This window comes from Coturnix japonica, chromosome 4 (genome assembly GCF_054131305.1).
Source record: "Coturnix japonica strain WE chromosome 4, WE-NBRP24, whole genome shotgun sequence".
In the NCBI taxonomy this organism is placed as follows: Eukaryota; Metazoa; Chordata; class Aves; order Galliformes; family Phasianidae; genus Coturnix; species Coturnix japonica.
The window spans coordinates 56203600-56226857 of NC_140666.1; the positions used below are offsets into that span (position 1 = coordinate 56203600).

Sequence of the window (23258 nt, forward strand, 5' to 3'; positions counted from 1 at the left end):
CTGTCACAGAGCATGCAACCTGGCAGCTCCTTCTTGGTGAAACTGAAAATGTTAAGATCAAAATGCACACCTAAAATGCTTCAGCTGCTAACAAAAATTCAGTTCATAAGACATACCTAGAACTAGTCTACAGTACATGAAATTGATTCAAGGAAGATGAAATTATACTGGAACATTCTCACCAAGAATGCATCCAACAGTCCAACCCATAAATGGACACTCACTCAAGAGTGGAGATGATCCACGACTAATGCCTCTACAATGCATTGTAGATGACCAGTCAGTCCCAAGCATCATTTCAGTGTACAGAACTCATGGCACAGGACATCACTTGGTATCTTTTCTCTCCAGCCCAGCTTTAGAAGGTCTATGAAGTGGAACACTACCAGTTTACTTGAAAATGAATCTTCTCGGCTGCTGCCTCTAACCAGTTAGGCACTTTGGTCTGGTTTTATAGTTGCCCTTTTACAATGCTTGATTACGGGCCAAAGAAATAAACAGAGGTAAAACAGAGAATAGGCTTAGCTCCCATTGGCAAACCTGGAGACATATACCACTAGTAAAAGCCAAAACATTACCTCATCATCTTAACATATATTGATGCAGGCTCTGACAACCTCTTCAAGTTCCTGTTTTCTCACTGTGTCATTACACTTGAGTCTAGTTTCCCTTTACACAATGGGTATTGCTTTTTGGCTACATTCAGTTGGCACACTTCAGGTCAGGCGAGATGATTGGGAAGGGAAAATATCTGCTTTGACAATCATGCTAGCTGAGGCCTAAAAATTCAGTGCTCTCAGGATTTGGGTGGCTGTGCAAGTATGAACTGGCAAAAAAAAAGCATACAGAGGTTCTCAAGCAGTTATTCTATCAGATGGCAAATAAACAAGGGATTTTGGAGGCCTAAACATTAACTCCTTAAGAATGCAAAATACGAAACAAAAAGGTTTAAAATTATATACTGCCTTATAAACTCTAATCAAAGACCCACCATTTGTAGTATCACAACTACAACAGTGATCAGTAATATATATTAATAATAAAATACGAGAACTCAAAAAATAATGGTATTTTCATAATATCCTCTCATGGTCCTGAATGAGATGATATGGGATGTAGGCTGGTGTCTTCTAACCAGAAACAAAATCTAAAAATACACTTTTTTCCTAAATTTCTGAGTATCACAGACGGTTACTCATCATATCATAGGCAAAAATTGGAACAGATCTCATAAATCTAATTTGTAGTAAAACTATCTTCCTTTATAATGGAATATTTTACTATGCCTCCAAAGAGAAATAATTACACATCCAAACTAGGTATTGTTATTTCATTTGTGGTTAGAAATCAACAAAGAAAAGGAGGCTAAAAAGAGTAATTTGTGTTCAGGGTGGCGTATTTTCCTCTGTTGATCTAACCACCAAATGATGCTTCCACATTTTAGGCCTCATATTATTAATCTTAGATAGTTACTAAGTTTATAAAATGCCTCCATTTTCTACTGTTTGGCTGGGTACAGTGAGTTTCTTAACCATTTTGGCACATTAATTTTGGCCTTGTGAGAAAGAAGTTTGTGACTAGATAAAGAATTATAGTATCACAGAATTTCCCTAGAGTTTGAAGGGTCTCACAAGGATCATCAAGGCCAGCTCCTGCCTCCACACAGGAAAAATATGAAGTTCTGTGATATGCAGGTATTTTTATTATCTAGAATAACTTGTAGATAATGCTATCAGAATGAATGCTACCACTCACAATAATGATGTTATTTTGCTGTGTGTCAGCTTTTTATCAATGCACAGGGATAACACTTGCATAAATTGTTGTCCTTAAGAGATTTGGATGGCCTTGATTTTTACTTGGAGAAGAGAATCCTCAATATCTCGCAGAGATGCTATCAGAAAGAAAGTTTGGGAAATCTGATTCCTATATTTAAATTCCATTTCCTTATGACCAGACAATACGCTTTTGAAAAATTCCTACAATTTACCGTGTCAACTGTGAAGAGCAGAAATAAAATGCCTCTAATTCACTAACCTATACTATGTCACCACATCAACAAAGGCCTGAAATCCTATTTTAGAAATTCTTCCTGCTTCTTCAATCGTTTGCTCCTAAGGCTGTTGATAGCTCACTGATAGCTCAGGTCCATGCAAATAGCCCAGGTAAAAAAAAAAAAACAAACATTTATCTTTAGAAAAGACAGTTTAACAAATAGCATTAGCAGTACCATCCTGTGAAAGACCTGTTTGGTTGTAGTGTACACTGGTGTACCTTGGCAAGTTCCTTCTTCAATATACATTATCAAGAATTATGGCAGTGATACACACAGTTCCTAAAGATAGTTGAAGCCTGACACTGACAAAAGTGTAGAGTTACACTTAAGCAGTGTCCTTGAGGGCTCTGGTTCAAAAAAGATTTTTCTTCACCTTTCTGTTTTTACCAACGTTCCCTTCCAGGAAAGATAAGATCTTCCTTGGAATTAGATAAGGAAGGGAGTAGAAAAAGTATAATAAAAAAAAAGGGGGGGGGCAGAGGAATAGGGAAGACAGCCAACACACTTCATAATAAGGAATGGTGTCAGGTAATTATTCAGTTATATTTCCAGAGAACATTCATCTTCCCCCAGAATGGCAAAAATAACTCATGCTATCCAAAATCCACATGACCAATTTATTTCTAAATTCATCAAATACTTTCAACTAGCCAGATTAACACAACAGTTATTATTCCCTCCTTTTGTTTCATTCACTGAATACTGAGTTTCTAAAAATTTACTGCGCTTCCTCCACTGAAGAGGACTCAATTAGGACACGATTCTTGTGGGGAATATATTTCTGGTTATGGATATTTTCAGTCCATCTTGGTGAAGCAAATACACTTTATAAAGCTGATATTGGATATTTCAGACTAAGAATTCACTGAAGATTTCTTGAACAGTGTATATTCTGAAAATTATTCTCTTAGATCATTTGCTACTTGGCTTAGAAAAACAAATGTGTGCAAAACACTGTAGCTCACAGATAGCTGACTTTCTGAATAATAATCTTTCCTTCTTGAGCCACTAGTTCACTGGACGCTGCTTTCACTTCCTATCTGAGAGTACATTAACTAGAACAATGTCAAGAAAGGAAAAAATAAAAGTTCTCAAACTTAGAATATTAATTGATATGGAAGGCAACAATGCAAGGTACTTAGCTACTTTTCTGAGTAATTCCACCCACCAAACTCCTCCACAGGCATCCCCACCATTTCTGCAGGAAGTTTGTGTTTTCAAAGAGAGAGGGGGAAAAAAAAAAAAAAAAAAAGTGAGATTTATTGTAGTCACAGCAGGATTGGGTACAATTTCAGATTTACTCACTTTATGAATAAAGGATGCACAAATTCAAAAATAAGATGTCTGCAAAACAATGTTACCACAGTAAGATCTAAGCCAGGTTTTTGTTAGACCCAGGGATCTCATTCTCATGTATTTTAGAGGTCAAATGCTCAGCTATTCCCAAACATCCTTTATAATTTTAGTCCTGGAGTCACTGATCTGATCTCTCCAGAAAGAAGGTCTCAGTAGTTCATTTTCCTATAAATCCTTTAATATTGAAGACACAGCTCTTAGAGGAGGTTTAGTGAGGCAGAATGGATTTCCTGAAGACCAAGAAGAGAAGATACTATAATAGATAAAGCTGTTCATATATGGATTTTGGAGAGATCCTAAATAGAAAGGCACTAAGAGAGCCCAAAATACAGGGAGAGGGCTTCAAATTTTCTTACATTGATGCATTTAGCATAAACTGAAGTAATCATGTTATTACAGAACAGATATTCATCACTAAATTACAGAGCTTGTCACTAAACACTCGTGGTTTATTCTCATACTAAAATTAAAAAACAATTTTTTTTTTTTCCAGGAAACTCAAGCACATTGACATGCCATGTAGGAGACATGAAACTATCATTATTTTTCTCTGATTATTTCTATGAGGAGATGCTAACTCCATTTCTCCATACTTCCTCATACTTACTACTATTTTCCAGTGGTCCCAAAGAACAGAGCTGGTTACTATTTCTTGAAATTAAATGCTTAATCCTGCAACTTACTTCAGTTTTAGTAAGGCTGAATAAACAGAAAAAGCATTTATTCTGTATTGTCTTCAGTAAAGAAAATAATATGAGCACTATTATTGGTGGATGAAGCTCTCAAGTGGCAAGAACTCATTTATAGCCTACACAGCTAAGGATTTCTTACATTAAAGGAAAGAATAAAAGATTGATATACACCTAGAGTTTTTTTTCTGCATTGTCTCATCCACAGTAAATATCCAGATTTTCTATGTTCAAGGAGTTTTTACAGAAAACCCTTCTATTTCTATCCTCCTCACAGTAAGTATCCTGAACTTGCACCAGTCATTTATGCTTAAGAAAAAGAAAGTTAAATTCAAAGCATTTAAACAGCAAGTGCCATGTCAAAAGGAAGATTTTGTAGCAGATACTGTGACTTGACTGGCTTATTTATCAGTATCAAGTACAACTGCTAGTCTCTGAGATAAAATTATTGAAATTCCAGCACTGTGTGAACAATATGCTGCAACTAGTTTCCTTGTACATTTTATGACCAACTGCTTCTTATGAGCAATTCAATGGACATATGTCCAGAATTGAAGTATTTTATCTCCCCGAACTTGGAATTTAGCATTCTAGATAATCAGAAAGTGTCAGAAAACAGTCTTCCCCATTTTCCAAGTTGCAAAATGAGCGAAATCTCCGCATCTCCAACTTCACAAGTGGAGGGTGCAAAGAGAATCAATGAATATTTCTATTTATTTTGAAAGAAACATTTCCAATTATAGTAATAATTGGAAATCACTTCTACACTCCACAAAAGAACCCATTATTTGCCTTCAATATATAATTGGAATGATAAACATCAAGAATTCAAATATCTTCTCTAATTTCTCTCACAAGGGACAGCTTAGACCATTACAGATACTCCCAGGAAGGAGCACTTCTGCAACAGCATTTCTTCTCTCAATAACTGAGGTTCTTTAAGAAATTCAATATAAAGCAGAAGAGAACAAAAATTAAAGATGAGAAGAGAGAATATCCTGGAGGGGAAGTGAGAACAAAAACACACAGGCTTATGCAGCCAGCCATCTGCAAAGCTGAAGGTAACACAAAGAAAGAAAAGCCTCCACTGTTCCTGAATCAATGACTTCCCATTTACAAGCCAGCTGTATAGAAAGAGATTCAAAATGGCTCTCAAGAAATTCATGCCAATCGCGAGGTCTGTTTTCTCCGCTGTATTTTCCTCCTCTTTCTTTCACAGTCACAAGGATGTAAGTATTTATCAGTTCTGTACCCCTGCCAGCATACACTGGAATGAGTCAAAGGGACCTGGCATTGAATCACACAGATTTGTGTTGCTAATAAATACTGCAGGCCCCATTCATTGTTGATTAATTTTGACTGAAATCTAAACACCAAACAACAAACACTCTTCTGAACTGCTTTGGTATCCATTAGCTTGATGTGTTTATTAGACAAGACAGTATTCTTTCAAGTTTATTAACAACAGATTAGAGAATCTTCAATCAAATATAGGAGTTTTATTATTTAAAGGTGTTGGCACCATTTTTTAGGAGTTAACAATAAATCAAAACAAAAAATCTGTATAACTACAATTAGGAATAAAAGGAAAAAAGGTGGAAAAAAAGCTTAATGTCAAAGAGTAGCACAGTTCTAGCCCCTTGTTTTTTAGATTTTCACTGAGATTTCATCTATATTTTGAATGTTTAATTTCACAAGATGCAAAATAACACCTCTGGAGAAATGTGAGGACAAAGAGTCAAAAAGAGAACTCAAGAGGAACCATGTAGGGGGCCCATTGAAAACAGCAGGATTTGGGTACTTCTGTAGTATATTTCTGTAGTATATTTTATGTAGTATATTTAGTACCATATATTTCTTTCCTCTAACCCCTGAATTAAGTTTCTGATGATGATGTTTTATGTGCCAAATCAATACTTGCCAAAAGCAGGTATTTCAGCAGAACCCACCAAAACTATCAAATCTCACTAATGAATTCCTCAATTTTTTGTCTCCAAGGTGGTACGTTTTATGAACAGGTGTTTACTGACCTGAAGCAGCCAGTAAGTACAAAAAATATATATATAAAAAATAAAAAATAAAAAAGAAACCCTGTTCACAAATCGTTTGATAACTGAACCTAGCACTTCAGTCCCTCTCCAACCTATGACAGTAACTTTCATTTTTATCTCCACAGAATATTCTCTCAGCAGTACTCTACTCAACACTTCATTTGCAGAATCCAAATTGCATCAGAAGCCTGGAGAAACGCTATTTAATAGATGCTCTTGCACTAGGAGTGATTGGACAGCTCTAAAGCTATCCAGGAGCTGGATATTTCCTGACTTCTCCAGGAAATGAGAGGATAGGAATGCCACAACAGATTGTATTCAAGCTTAGTTTTCAACTACATGGTCAACCTTAAGATGCACTCAAATGGAGCAAAGAGCTTCTAGCCAAACAGTGTCAGTCTTTGTCTGCAGCATATTCATAGCGCTAAATGAATACAATGCAGAGGAGATACAAACTAGAAGTACAACTTGTAGGCTTAGATTAACAACCTTCCAATACACTGAGAAAATGATTGCTTTTCCAAACTTCCTGTTTTTTACTGTTTTACAGACTTTTGAAATACTGCATTCCTGTGCTTCAAAGCTACAAAGCCAAGAAAGACAAGCTTCTTGACTAGGCTTGGTAAAATAGAAGCTGGCTGCAAGCCACTGATGGTGATATCACATTTTTAGGATTATCTTGCCTGATTCTCAAATAGAAGCATTGACTAGGATGGGAATGGCTACTACAAAAGAAAAACAGGTAAGTATTGATCAGTTTTCTACTTCCTTAACAATTTCAAGTCTCTAAACAATATAAAACGATTTCCTTTAACCACCTGACAGAAATGAAACATAGTATTTTGTACTCTTATTTTAATTTAATAAGCTTGATTTTATTTATTTCTCTTCAGACATTTAGAGGCCTTTGTTGTTGATGCCAATAAATTAAAGTGCATCATTATCACTTCAGTGGATGACAACACTTAATTACCCTGCCTGTTTCCTCATATAGCATTTTAACCCAAACAAGGAGCAAACCCAGGACACATCAAAAGAATTAAAATGGATTTCTTGGTTTGATTATTTGGCACTGAAGCCTAATAATGGCTTCTGCCTCATAGGAAGCATGATTCCTAAGCCTTAGCTAAAAATATTTTAAGAACACATACTACTAGAATTGGCATCTTAAGGTTTCCAGAACCAACAAAATCCCACTCAGCTGGTATCTGTACACCATCAACAAGCTGGACAGCAAAGAAACCTGTTTTATGACCATGAACTTATCCAAGAGGAAACAATATGCTGATCTTAGAAAGACTTACTCATTTTCATTGAAGATTCAAATTTTGTTATTTATTACTCCAAAGATGAAGCCTATCTAATAGCAACCTCGAGGGATTTAAGGGCCTGTTTTGTTTTACAGTTTCCCAAAGATACATGGCTAAAAAGTTTCCATATCTCCTTACTGTACTGACAAACGAATCTGCACAATTGGATACAAATATAACTAGACCAAAGGTCATAGGAGGGCTTTGCATTAGAAGTTTATGTTAGGTGTTTTTTGCTATCTCCACACTGGTTTGTGCTTTTTATATATCTTACTCTATTCAACTGTCTTAAATTTGAGCACATCACATCACTCATCCAGTTTTTCCAAATATCTCATAATGTATTCTGCAGCCAGAGTATGTAAGTGCTATAAAGCAGGTTGACTTGCACAGGAAAATAATTTTTGCATTTTCAGTGGCACATTAAAGACAACCTATCCAATGGAGTTCAGCATACTCCAGATGCTACTAGCTGCAAGTCTGGTTTTAAATTACCTTTTTGTATCTAATTTAAACTGAAACATTCCTGCTACTCTTTCTTGTATAACTTCATCATAGCAATGTCCTGTAAGCCATACCTCTCATAGAAGTATTGGTCAATATCATTTTTTCTGCACAAGATGGTGGAAACATCCAGCTAAAGCTCACACCAATAATTCTCAGAAAGATTCCAACAGTTATACAGACATTACTTGGCAATTGAATAGTTTCTGTACTGACATGGTCAAACTCTCACATTTACTTATGTGAAAAGTTCAGAAAGTTAATTAAAAGTCATTACACCAAATTTGGAAATGACTTGCCTGGAAACAGAGGGACATAAGTCATCTTGATGCCTTAAAAATCTGCAACACTCCCAGAGAATACGAAACATGACTATGTTCCAAGGATTCTTAAAGTCATTTATAGCTTTCAGCAAGCTGACCTCATACACATGTTGCTGCTTTCCTCCATCACTGTTCAGGTTTACTAGTATGATTTTCAAGCTGTCTTACCAAACACATTGATCAGGTTAGCTAATTACCAGTCTCTAAAAGACCCTCTGATCAATGCAGAACAGTAAGCAATCAGCCTCTCCAAAACCAATGCATTCTTTAACACTAGTTATTTGTTTCTAGTCTGTATACATTTACTTGATTAAAGGTATACTATCTGTAAATATTTGGTGAATTGCAAATAGTTACTTCAGATGTTGTGTAGGTTTCGGGAAAAATAGAACCAGTTCTGCTGACTTGAAGAACAAAGTCTTAGGAAATATTTCTGCTAAATCTCTTTTGTTCAGCTATATCTCAGGATCTGTTAGCAAGTCAAGGGAAAGAAATACATTACAAGTCAGAAATCTCTGCGAGATTTTCAAAGAATTTCCAAACCAGGCATCTTGTCTTGAACAAGCAGTCTCCCCTTCCCAGCTACTCTATTCAACCACTTCTTGACTAAAGACAGTACAGTCACAGAAGGGAGGAGGGTCAACAACTAAGTCAACATGTGAGTAATGTATTACCAATTAGGACAAAATCTTTATTAGAAATCAGCCCCAAATCTACTGCATGGCAGCAGGAGAGGGAATGGCCAGTTAACACATAAAGGATTTTGACTGCTTAAGAAGCCCAAACATTTTGATTGTAACAACTCTGTTGAACTCTGTCATGAGTATTACACTTGTCACGCTAACCTTAAAATAACGCAAGGTGGAAACAAACAAATTCTGTTCAATGATTACCTACTACTTCTACTAAGAGAACAGATTTCTTTAGAAGTCATGTTTCTGTCATACAGAAGACTTAAATGTACCTATTTGTAGACCTTTAATGTTCCAGAGCCATAATGTGGGAGTCAAAATGGTCTCAAACCTAAAAGCAAGCCAGCTAAAATCCCTACATATTGTCTTGCTTTGGGCTATTATTATTAAAACATAAACACACACTCTCTTTCCCTTTTATAAAAGCTGACTGCTTAGAAGATCACTCTAACTTTCCTACTAACAAAGTAAATGAAGACCCTAGGTTAACATTGAGTACTAGGTTTCAAATAGTCCCTCTAACAGATGAGATGTACATAAAGGTAACTTCTGTTAGGCTTAGAATAACGCTATGAAACAAAAATTCTTATCCGCTTATGGTTTATGAGTGACTTTTGCATTTTACTCCTATGCAGGTTAACTTGGCATGCACAGCATTAATTTTGAAGGAGGCTAACTGCTAAAAAGGGATTTTCCAAATAACACAAAGGAAACATTTAATTACATTTGGGCCTGCTGAGCATTCAAAGCCTAGTAAAACTTGTCAAAAGTGAGTTGAGAATAATAAAACAGCATCTGTGTTTCACTCTGATTCCCTGAGTGTGATGAGGTATTCACATAACATTTTAGTGTAGAGTAAAACTGCAACACTTGAGGTTGACTCCTTTCAGCAACACACTAGTGAGACAAACACCTTACAGAGTAGTATATTAATGAGGCAGTAGCATCATTCCAGTGCCCAGCTGCCCTCTCAGTGAAGAATCTTTTCCTGATGTCCAATATGAACGCTCCCTGCTTATGAAATACCTGAAGAGCAGGAGTAAAGTGGATGGGGCCAGGCTCTTTTCAGTGACGCCCAGCAACACAACAGGGTGCAACAAGCATAAACTGAAATACAGAAAGAGAAAGAAATTCTTTCCTATCAAGGTGACAGAGCACTGGAACAGGCTGCTCTGAAAGGTTGTGGAGTCTCTTTCTCTGGAGATATACAAAATCTGCCTAGATGCTTTCCTGTGCAACATACTGTCAGGAATGTGCTTTAGCAGTGGGTTGGACTCCAGAGTGGGTTATCTCCAGAGGTCCCTTCCAGCCCCAAAGATTCTATAATTCATACTTTTAAAAATCTTCACCAGAATCATGAAAATGTGATTAAATGCACAACAGTATCCAATCACTATAATGCCATTTACATGGTAATCACACAACAATCTGTTTAATAGCTTGACTTTGGAATGTACAGTCCCTGTACAGTAAGTGGAGAAAAATTTCCCCCAAAGATGAACCACATTCTCCAGGTCATACACACACTACAGATACTTGCAACATACTATGATCCATTGCTGCCTTCATATCTATTCTCTAAACATCAGGTATCATCTTGTATAGGTTATCAGAGCTGGCAAAGTTCCATGAGCTGTTCTGCACAATGTAACTTAGTTCTATATGCCTTTTTCAGGTACAGCTACTTTTGTATTGGAGATTTTCTATCAAGTCCTAGTATATTTCAATTGCTTTATCTAGGGCTAAAAAAACAAAGAGTGTTCATTAGCAACTCCAAGAAAGTTTTATTCCAAAAATTAGCCTTGCCTTTTATCAACACACAGTTCACCTCCCAACACTGCAATATTAACTTTTCAGCCCTAAAGCATGTAAGCACTTAGGAGACTCTGTCTGTGTTGTCATTAATCTTCAGAATGCTATGACAGTGTTTTGGTTAGTTTCATTTGCCTAAATGTTAACTGAAAACTTTTCAAAACCTTGCAGAGATTGCAGGAAAACAGCCTATTGCTGATGGTCATTATTTGAGATACAGACTGAAACATGATATACCCTCTATTAACTATTTGTATCACCAGATATTTTCAGTGTTGGTAGAGGAGCTAAATTTAGTTCTTTCCACTACAGTATCTTTAGTCATTACATTTTTGCCACTGTGTATTTGTTCAATAATCACTCAAAGCTTTTGTAAGAAGCCTCTCCAATGTGTCTGCACTCTACAGTTATTGCTGTTTCTTAGGATAGTAACTCGTACAACACAGCAACTGCTTTCTATTGAAGTTTCTTAATAGCTCTTCCCAACGAGCTACTTTCAGATAATCCTTTTCATCAACCCTGGTCTTTAAAAAGAGCTGCACTGAAATTAAGCCTATCTACTTGTAGAGGTATAGAAAAGGAATAGGGGGTAGTAAAGATACGTTTTATAAAAACCATACATGTGTATACTGTCTCTACAAATCTCTTTACAAAGACATCATTTCATACTCCTTGTATTTTCATACAAAATGGAGATCAATAACCCTTGCAACATCTAATCATAATATCACAAAAACAGCCTCTGAAAGGTTTAAAAGCAGCAGAAACCTCTGGTAGCTTCAAGACTTCGCAGCTGTAAGTTCTGTGTATATTACTTCTGTAGCTATTAGTTGCAAGACTTATGAATGATTGATTTGGGTTCTGTACAAAATGTAAATATTTTTCTCATTATAGTTTATTTCAAGGTGATGAATAAATAAATAAAGCCTCACTGTAGGATTATCTGAAAGAACTGTTAAGGAAGCTGCTCAAGTTATCAAAGCTTCTCTTCAGGTTGCTCAGAACTTTATTGAGATGAAAGGCCAGAAGGAAAGACTTTAGTCCAGATCTAAACACTAGGAGAGTAGCTGGGCAAGTTCACATTTGAAGTGGTTTCAGTTCAGCAAACAACTCCCTCTACCAAGCCTTTCCAGCATGGTGTTACAAAATTGGGAAGGTACAATTTGCTGTCTGACTGCAGTGGAATGAACTCAATAAGCAAAATCAAGGGACAAAACAGCAACACACACACACATACACCATGACTGATTTACATACTTAATGTACTATTGCTTACCAGATTCAGATATACCTGCATACTGGTAGGTGAACTTGGCAGGTTCACAAAAAAACAATGCAGCAAATGACTTACTATCCAGGTACAAACTTCAGACCTTTATATTTCAATTAATCCCAATCCATCACACCACATACATGCTGGAAAAGGTATTTCAGACTCCATATCAGTCAGCATAATTAATTATAAAGAATTAGACTCATGACAGGCAATATAATTTAAAAAGGCAGTCTTAAAAGGAGTTGGAGTGGAAGATAGCTGTGTTTGGGTTTCAGTTTTTCTTGTACTTTTTTAAAGCAATGTCATCTTCCAGTAACTTTCCTGTTTCATCCTATTCCATCTCAGCCTCGGAGGTTACACACTTTGCTTCAAAGAATTTCTTGGCACTCTTACAGTCATAAAACAAATATTCTATAACTTCCAAGATCAAACAAACTTTGGCAGGATGGAAAATAGTTACCTCTGCTCCAGTTTGGGCAGACATGCTTGTAAAGTACTGAATTTTTGCCTCTGCACCTGAGTAGTACATGATATATCATGAAATATGCAGGTCTTTATTGTGCCTGCCTTTCAAAAACATTACTTTTCTTCCACACAATCAGAACTATAACTATTTGAATCGGCTTTTCCAAAACAAATTAAACCTACAAATAGCATTCATAAAGAACCACTTCTACTTCCAAAACTCCAAGATTCTAATTCCACGTGTTCCAATTAAATATTGCAAAAGTTGCTATCAGCATAAGTTCCACTCCTATGGGAGAGGCATCCTTCTAAGAACACTGATCCAAAATGCTGTTGTTTTTGAAGAAAAGACTACTTATTTTAGAAGAATTTTTTAGATCTAGGAAAGAGAATTTGGTAATTTGTGGTACAGGGTAGGAGGACTGAAATATCAACATGCACAAAAACCCACCTTGTATATGCTCAAGTACAACTATTTCTTCTCCCTCCTTAGCCAGTAAAAACTGTTCACAAATAAGTTTAAGGGTAAAAAATATGCAGAAGCATTAACATCAAGGCAAAAATGAAAAAAAAAAAAAAAAAAAAAAAAAAAAAAAAGGAAGACTGAAGATAAAATGAACTACATGGGGATTTCCAGGAATTGAAGCCATTCAGAGTCCTTCTTACAGACATGCTTACTTTTAAAATACACATACATACATGCAATCCCCAGTTTGAAACAGCAAGAATAACATGAATATCCCCAAAGAACTGAATTTTGTGCTCCAGAGGCTAAAGAGAAACAGGATTTCTAAAGCATTTTGTATTATCTTCTGTCTATTGCTACCTAAGTCTAGGCCAATAAGAGATAAATAACAAAACCACAGAGCACTCCTCCCTGCTCCTACCCTTCTTCCTTGCCGCTATGCAGTGACAGACATCACAAGCCCCCCCTTAACTCAATATACATCTTCCACTGTTTCACTGAGGCAGTTTTTCATCTGCTCTGCAGTACATAGACCAAAGCCACTGGAGTAAAGGCTAAGACAACTTTCACTCCTAAAGCAATCGAGCAAATGTCAAACAGATGGATGGCCATCCTGCAGAGATGGCTTGTGTGGATAGCCACACACCAACCTGCTAAAGTACTGTCAAACAGACTGCACTGACAACACTTTTGACTTCAAAAATTGTTGTTTTTAAAAGGATAAAATATGCAAAACTAAGTAACTGAGTGACTTTCCACATTAGCTGCTTAATTCCTCAAGTTCTCTGGCTACAGGCATGGTAGGTTCCCACATTCACTGGGCAAAGTCGGGGTCTTAACATTACAGCATAATATATGTAAACATTTCTGCTCTTTTTTTTTTAAGACCACGCACAAGCATGGTAATTACCAAGTCAAATTACCAGCATTTCATGCAATAAGTCTAAGTAATTAGACTATGACATATTTTTGAAAAGAAAAATATTTCAACTTTGTAATGCAAATTGAAATTAGACACATGAAAGCTAAGTACTTTTAATAAGGAGTGTTATATTTGCACGCCTGTGTATGTATGTGCATATTTACTTACATAAACACAAATCCCCCCACTTGTTCCTCCTACAGTTAAGTTCAAAACTTTCTTCTATAGAAAAACCCTGCTTTGGAACAGAAATATTTTCCAGTTTTCCAAACTACCACCAGACTCAAATACAGAAACCAGCATGAGGAAAAAAAGGAGAAAATTAACAAGTCAGTGTTTAAAGAAAAGATTGAAAAATATACAGGGAGTTACAAGATATGTTTTGAAGGAACAACAACAAACAAACACACACACAAAAAAACCAAAAAAACAACAGTGTAGAATTCAGTAAGTACTGATGCTCTGTATGATGTAGGAATAAAGGAATTCAGAGGAAAAAAGTCTGAGCTAACAATTTTGGCACTTTGTAACTGGTTGCAGAGTAAAGTTCTCAGAAGTTCTTCAAGTACTTTTTGAGAGCAAGAATACAGATTCAGAAGGAGAGCCTAAGTCACTTTCTAAAGAGAAAACATACTTATTTCCTGGCTTCTAGCATTCTTTCAGCCTAATTCTAAATTGTATAACCATAACACAACTTCCTATGTCTACACATGTCAATACAAACAGGTGCAGTTTGGCATAGGTTATTAGCCTCACTTTACATTGTGGAAAATTGATATGCAGAGGTGAAATGAGCTATCTAAGGTCAGAGACAAACTAAGAGAGCAATTAAGAGAGAAGAAACACCCAACCCTCCTCATCACAGAAATGTCAGAATTCTGCCTTTATTCCAGCCAAAGAACTGGGTGCTCTCTGAGATGGCAGAAGTCCATCTGAAGTCTGGCTACTAATGACAACAGTAACTCTCAGTGAGTAATTCTATCAGGGTAACTGATACTGTGCTAAAAGACTCTGTTGCCAAAACATTTTCTGAATTGTCCTATGGCAGCGCTGCAGTGCCTTCCAGGCAATCTAGCATCACAGTGGAAGTGTTTGCAATCTGGGGTTTGGAACGGCCATCTACATTGGAGACTAGTCATACACAGAACACTTAAATGAACACACAATTCCATAGAATGACTTCATTTTGAGGGGATATAAAAGACCATCCAATTCCAACTCCTTGCCACCCACTAGTTCAGGCTGCCCAGGACTCCAAACAACTATTCATGTGCTCCTGAAGCCTCTCCCCAGGTTAAAGGAGTAAAGCTAGTACACTGCACTAACAAATAGGATCCATAGGACCAGAGGACTGGTAAGAGAATGCTGACAAGTTTTAAAATAATCAGACAGTGCTAGATGAGGAAACATAAGACAAAGATTTGGTCAGGCTTGAGACTCAGCACTTATCTGAGCTCTCTTCCCTAACTAGAAGGTCCCTGAACTCCAAGAACACAGAGCTGCTCTCCCTCAGTCCATTCTCATTGCACTCATTCTTTAGAGAGTGATATGACTGATATCCTTCATATTTTGTGGTGTAAGACAATGAATAATTCTGTGCTGTCTTCTCAGTGGTCTACATTTCTCCAAAGCATCACACTTTCCAGAAGCTATTGAAGCTTTGAAGAGGCAGCTGGCATTTAGACAACAGAATATTGAAAAGGTCACTGCTTTGTGGCTCAACGCAGCCATTCATAGAGCACATGAGCTATTGAAATGCCATTCCTTTTTTCTTGTCATGGTTTTGTAATTTTTGCTATTAGTATTCCACATTATGACATCATGCGGAGGACAAAGAAAAACTACACGTCCCAGAGGATCTCATGGTCAGAGAGGAAAATACATAATGGAAGTGACGCTCGCTCACTCTCTCATTGCCTGACAGTGGGTGTGGGTGTGCTTCCAAGCCATGTGCCTTGGAAGTAGGCTTCTCAGTCTTCAGAAAACTCTCTCTCACACACTTATTTTACTTGATTTATTATTCCCAGTTTCAATTAGATTGCATTTTATTGTGTTAACTTGCATTCCAATATCATAGTTAGTAAAATAAGATTTCCTATTTAGATCATTGCCGCCACTCTGTTTCCTTGAGCCCATCTCCCATCTCCCCTTCCCATTTTTGAGGGTTGGGGGTCCCACAGGCCTACTGCCCCCCATCACAGACATAGATTGATCTAGAAAACTCAGTGACATTTCTAAAAATGAGGGACGTGGGACACAACTGCAAACAAACCAGCATAATAACATGTTCTCACAAACTAACTGGCTTTGATTTGCTTCATACATCATGAAGTATGAAAGATCATCACATTCTTTCAAATGTGGCTTCTTGAGCTTCCATCCCTCATCTCTGATTACCATGCATTGTCAGCCAGTAGCTTCCTGCCATCTTCTTTACAGACTGATTTGATTCCTTGCTGCATTTTTCATTCTGAAGGCATGAATCTCTCTCCACACCTGTTAGCACAGACCACATTTAATTGTAGCCAGGTGGCCCAGGTATGACCTTGCTAAAACCTTATCAGTCTATTTTTTCCTTTCAAAGCTCCCTAGGCAGAAGGGAAACCAGTACAACCCCTTTTCTAGAATTCAGCCACATCCAAGTTTGTTTGGATCCACTACAGCAATTCTATGATTCACAGATATCCCTTTAAAATTTGTAGCATTTCTTATTCTCTTATATAGTACACTTGGACTTGAAATTAAAATACTTCAATTTTTTGCTGTGCAAATTCTCACAAATCAAATATCAGCAGAGTAGACTTCAAAAAAGAGTGAGATAATTTAACTTAGCCTTAAAGGTTTTAGATCATCATATGCTTTGACCCTAATTTCTTCTACTTCATCAGGTTCTCGCACACAACTGCAAAGGCTAGTATGAGGAAAGATTCTCAACCTTTCCAGAAATCACAGAAATCAACTCAGTAATATGGAAAAAGGTTCCCTCTTTCAAAATTTGGTTGCCAAGACACCTTTCCATTCCTCCTGCTCCATAACTCATGAAGAATCTGTAGAAAAAAACAAGGTTACCAGTCCTTACTCGGTTTTTATGGTGCTTCTTTGCAAGTTCTGCTGAAGAGAAAAATCTCAAATCTGTGATTTTTCAGTTCTTTTTTCTGTTTTTGTTTGTTTGTTTAAAACAAGACAACAGACACTACAGCCTAATGATTCCACAGACTCCAGATTTCTAACTAGCCTATTTCCAGGGAAGCAGTGCTGCCTGAAGTCAGGTACAGGCACAGTAAGGAAAAAAACTCTGGTTCCTCACACCCATCTCAAAGAAGCTATAACCCATTACCCTTAACAAAATATCACTTTCAAAAGCTTTCAAAGATGTTTATTATTCGCTTGCTTAGCACACATTAGGCTGCACTTGGAACACTGCATACAGTATTGGTAATCCTAGCATTAAAAAATGCTGATAAAATTGACCAAACACAGCAGAGTTCCACCAAGATAGTCAGGGTGGAGGGGATTATGACATAGAAATGCAGCCTGAGGAAACAGGGTTTATTTAACCTAAAAAAAAAAATATAAAAAGCTTTGATGGGACCTACTAGATGCTTACCAATAAGTAAGGAGGTTTTTAATCAGAAGACAAAGCCAGGTTTGTTACAGCTGTGTAAGGTAAAAGAGCAAGAGATAACACTTGTAAACTCAGGCAGAATAGGTTCCCACTGGATTATCAGAAAGAAATTATCACCATGAAAGTAATCTAGCACTGGAACAGGTTGCTCAGGAAGGCTGTGGAAACTCTGCCCTTGAAGGCTTTCAGAATCTAATTAGAAATAGGCTAGACTGGACTCTGACTTCCTTAAGGTGTCAGATTATGGATCTATACTACCTGCTATTTCTCACATTTCAGGAATATCCCAGTCCCAAAGTGCTTCACAAGCAATGGCTCTGACCCTTCCATGCACCATCAGTAGATTGCGTCAAAGTCAGTATGATTCCTGGTTGCTGATTACTCCTACTGAGCAAATGAGACTGAGAGAACTAGAAGTAGTAAAAGGTTTGAAGATACCATTCCATATGCATTCAGTATTGTTTTCCCTGGGATTTTGAAATATAAGTGAAGAGCATTATTTTGAATTGAAATAGTAAGCCATCAAAATCAGATTTGGCCAGGTTATATGACAAGATAGTTACAAATAACATCTCTGTCACTACCCTTTTTCCACTGTGTGTATAGTTTCCTTTTGTCATACTACGGGATGAAGGGATTTCTATCAACACACAAACTCTGAGGCAAGCAGAAGTTATTCCACATCCAGCTCTCCTCATACTTCAGGAGTTCTTCCTTACTGATCTAACACATATATGTACACGCATGGTCCTCTTGACCAGCCAGGTCTGTTCCCCTTTTCTCATTACTTCTGGTAATAATCTACTTTTTGCCACTTTAACAGAAGCAAAATCTTCAGTGTAATTCCATCTACCTTAGTCATTTTCAGTTTATTTTTCAGTTGCATGATTTCTATCCTTACCTAAACCTTTCAAGTTTTCTTGCAGTCTCTTGTGGGTCTTCAATTTTTTTCAGTACATACAACCTTTTTTCCATCATTTTTTTCAACTTTAGACCACGTAGAGTCGGGAGTTATTTAACTACTGCAAAGTGCTTAGAAAAGCAGATCATGTGATGAACAGTAAACTACATAATGTACTGTTTTATTTTGAATCACAGTATTGTTACCCTCTGGATACACCTAGTACTCATAGATATTTTATTTGCAAGCTAAGAGGCAAATGAGGATGGGATAAGAGGTTTATGGTACTTCCTTTAACTTAAAAAAGAGGGAGTCTGATTTTATTTATACTTGTTTTGGGACTGCCATAAAATCTGATGTAATTAGAAGGAAAAAAAAGTGTGTTATCTTTCATTTATTTGAGTCTGACTTCTCACTAAACCACACATACAGCCACTCAAGATTTACTACAACAGAGACACGGTAATACAAGTTTAAGGGCTGCTTATAAAAGTCATGCTTATTGCTCAGGCAGCAAGCCTAAAGAAATAGTCAGTGCCTCTGCACCTTCACAGCTATTGTCCATGCAACCTAGACTCATCAACATACACTTGCCTGTACTGCCAGCCAACAGTCACAGTCTGGTTGGCTCTGATGTATAAATCAAGACTACCAAGCATCCACTGCAGGGAAAGACTGAGATAAAGCCTGCTTGAACTGGCAGCCCTGAATCCTACCCTAAAGGTCAATAAGCATATGAAAAATTGCCATCCACTTGGCACATACATCATGTTCTGCTAGGTTAACCAATATCACAATTGTACAACAATGTAATTAACAGCAGAACTTTATATTTGTTGAATGAGGTGTTTCCAAAGTCTAGAGGTGCAAACAGGTCTCCAGGATCTCACTGCTTAGGTTTCTTAGGGAGAAAAAAAACATCCTGTGTTTAACTTAAGGTTCTATCTTCAGTTTTAGACTATGTGGTTTATAATTACTTTAAATTTTTAGTTTGCAAACAAGGCAGCATTGTACATAGTTCTATTATTACAGTCTTAAGCAGTAAGCCTTCACCATCCATTTTCAGCTAGTCATTCTGGAGCACAACTCTGATTCCTAAGGTTATAAACATCTTTACGAAGGACCATTCAAAGCTAAGGATCCTTCCTTTCTAAGAAATCTTACTGATTTTTAATGCAAAGCCTTACTAGTCTGTTTACATTATCTCTAGCATTCCTTTAGGAAATGACTAACAGTAGGCTAGGACTTCTACAGAAGAAGTTTCAACAGAACCAAATGAGAAAGAAAAAAATCCCACTTCCATCCAGATTTCTTGATTAAAACCCAAAATCAAAGAGCAGAAACTACATAAAATCATTTCAGTTTAAACTGGATAATTTCACAATGTGTTTCAAAAGTACATTTCTTTCAGAACAGCACTACTATAGCCTCTCATGTCTCAGCCAGCCATCTCCCACACATTGAAGGGTAGAAACCTCGATACAGAACAGACCTGGATCAAAAATCCCCTGTTTTATTTCACTGTAATCAAGGTTTCTTCACAAAGAAGCATGACACCAAAATGCCCAACACATTTTTATTTAACTCTATATTGAAATTATTAGAGTAACAATAAAGGTTCTGTAAAGAATGAAAAATGTACTATGACCCTTACTACTCAACTGAACTGAAACTAGTTGCTTTCCCTCTACTAAATAGTGAAAATATTTTCCAATTTCAGCTGATAAAAGACAACCAATATAGTAGAGACAACTGAAACTGACATTTTCACAGTCAAATATTTAGAAGTCCACTGTCCAAACCATAGCTGGACATACAGCTTCCATTAATGTATCATACTGTCCACTCTCAGGAAAACTTGAGGAGACTGTGGTGTATCTACCATATGAGAAAAAGTGTACTGGTAAGCTGCTGAAGTTTTGAATGTATGAAGAGACAATAGCAGGCTAGTAGATTCAGAAAACAGTCCAAATGGACAGACACAAAGGCAAGATTCCTTTTGTCACACACAATGTCATAGCCAGTTTAGGTTCTCAGCCTCGGCAAGCAAGATGTACAATTTCTTTCCAGAACAGCTTCTATATACTTTGTTTTCTTTAGAACTACATTTGAAGTCTGAAATAAAAAGATTGCTGCCGGGCAATATATTTCAATCCATGTGACATAGTTTCAGAGCTCAAGAATGTTATTTTGTTTCTAAATTTATATTTCACTTATAATTCAGTTTAATGTGATGTTTATCTGTTTGTTTTCCCACGTCATGTCCTCACTTAGGTAGCTTTGTAAAATAGACCTGTCAAATTCTCTCCTCAACCCTAACTTTCCTCCAGATGTAAACCTGAAGGAATATACTCTACATAAAGACCTTTTAAATGAAGCTAGAGCTAATTCTGTAAAAACACCCATAACTGATTAAGATTCTTTTCATTTCCCTTAGCTTAAATAAAGAACAAAATAAGAAAAACAGAGAAGGTACTGTACTCTGTTAAAAGATAATACTGCATATAATAATTGTCTAACAGTGTTGAGTGCCACTGTAGGCATGAATGCAGTGAGTATTCAGTAATTACGTTCCTTTTTATACCTAAGAATTATGCTGATATAGGTTAAAGTCATTTAGAAAAATTCCCATTTCCCAAGGCCTCAGGCCACAATACTGTGCCCCATACCATTTCTCTTGCAACAAGGGATGCATTACTTAGAGAGCTATCAAGTTCTGACAAGGACAGGCAGCAGACTCTACCTCCCCCCAGCATATTTACACACAGCAGGATGGTGTGCATGTGAGAAGGTATACATGCATGTGTGCCTCTCTGTATACGAGGAATACCTGTCAAGGCTTCAGGATTTGCAGGAACAGAAATGATACAGTAGAAGGATGGAGGAAGGGAGCAAACGAACTTATGTCTGTTTCTTCTCTGAAACTCTTGGCTAGGGGCACTTAATGGTAATACTGTTTGGACTGTGCTGACTCTTAAAAAAACAAACTGGAACTCAAGAAAGCTCACTTGCTTACTATTATTTTTATTATAAAGGAGTGAGACCAGACTCACAAGGTCACCAAAAGCCACAGAAAGATTTCTTTCTACCTCAGTAGCTAGAACTCCTACTCCTAATTCCATTTCTTTTTAATTTTCTACACATCAGTGATCGCAGCAAGCTGAATATCCTCCCAACCACTTTTCATGTCACTATCAAATATACATATTTCTTTAAAGGTGCATTCAGGTTTTCAGCTGACTTCAGTTTTCCAGCACAGTTATTTTGCACCAACCAGCAGATCAAGGTCTGCATCTGCCCACATAGAATCATTTGAGTTAGAAGGGACACAAAGATCATCTAGCCCAAATCCCCTGCAATAAACAGGGACACCTACAGTTAAATCAGGTGCTCATAGACACATCCAACCTGACCTTGAGTGTCTCCAGAAACAGGGCATCCATCACCTCCCTGGACAACCTGTGCCACTGCCTCACCGCCCTTATTGCTATGTGAAAGAAGTTGTTTATAAAATGACTGTGTTAACAGCCAGCTTCAAAAGATCAATCTGCACATCACCATATAAAACTTAACTGATCAATACAGCTGTCACCATGAATCTGGAGCAAGGGGAATGCCCCAGCAGTTTGTTTGTATTTTTCTCCTCAGTCTCCAAGCCACTTCACCCTGTCAGTTCACAGGATTTCTTGAGTAAGTGTAGGTAACAGAAAAACAAGAACAGAAAACATTGTCATTTTGCCAGGGACCTTCCAGGCTTATCAGTGCAAAGAAAGCTTTTGAAATAAGTTTCTTCAACTCTGTTCTGAATAGTTAGACAAGGAGAAAATAAAACTATTTGTGAAGCAGGAAATGAGATCACAAAAACAAATAGAAAGCTCAGCTTCCCCAGACTTGTCTTCAGAACAGTCAGTGTCCCCAGCCCAGTCAGTAACCTCCACTAGGGACTGCAGAACCCTGACTCTGAAGACCCTGTACATCACCTCTGAATCCCAACCTTTATGTGAGGCAAGTGACTTTTCTATAAGAATGTCAGCTACGGTAAGGCACCCTCCTGGAGCTCTAAAATAGAGCAGAGTCACAGAGTCACGGAATGTTCATGGTTGGAAGGGTCATCTAAAAAACATCTGGTCCAACACCAACAGGGACCCTGAAAGAAGGCTGACCAGAAAAATGTCCAGACAGCTTCTCAATAATCTCCAAGTAAACAGTCCTTTTTCACATGGCTTCTCAGGAGAAGATGAAGTTTTACTCTCACTCAAGCTAACTTCTGGAAGTAATTACTAATAGTTCAAACCAAAGTTCAGCTGAGCTAGTACGTTCTTCACAGAAAGTCTTCCAAAATTAGCAACTGTCATGAGATTTGAAACATGGTAGAGATTATCTGAAGACTAGGCTTCTACAACAGTACTGCTCAGTTACAGCCATGTCAGCAATACCACAAATGCATGGCCATACGACCACTTATAAAGCTTGCTAAAAGAACAGGAGGGTGAGCTGTCTTTTTCTACATTACATATGCAGATTACAAAATAAGTCACTGTGCCCAATACCAGCACTCACTTTAAAGAAGCAACTGGATAGATATTTTCTGCCCAGATCCCACTCCATTTAAAATTTTTTGTTTTAGGCAAAGTTACAAGTACCAACCCTCTGAAGAGCGTTTTTCCTTTACACAGTTGCCTTCCTTTTGGTTGTCTGTTCTTAACTAAATTAAATGCAGAATTAAAACCAGGAGGCTGAAAGGGAAACCATGGTTTCCAGTTGAGGCTGCATGTAAAGATCTTCAAAACAACTTCACTTTAAAGTTCAG

The 23258-nt window shown here is 37.2% G+C and overlaps 2 long non-coding RNA genes across 5 annotated transcripts in view; one reads left to right on the plus strand and one right to left on the minus strand.

The window, feature by feature from the left end:
• The window catches only part of LOC107313548 (uncharacterized), a 203486-nt gene that overhangs the window by 132966 nt on the left and 47262 nt on the right, over window positions 1–23258 (minus strand). The gene's annotated exons all lie outside the window — the stretch shown is intronic.
• LOC146761081 (uncharacterized) overlaps window positions 1–23258 on the plus strand; it is an 85426-nt gene that overhangs the window by 45220 nt on the left and 16948 nt on the right. For 2 of the 3 annotated variants that reach the window (XR_014945889.1, XR_014945891.1), the window contains exon 2: window positions 6703–6894. This is a non-coding gene — a long non-coding RNA (uncharacterized LOC146761081). Of the gene's footprint in view, window positions 1–5595; window positions 6144–6702; window positions 6895–23258 lie in introns of those variants that run through there. The other variant, XR_014945890.1, reaches the window with a different exon arrangement.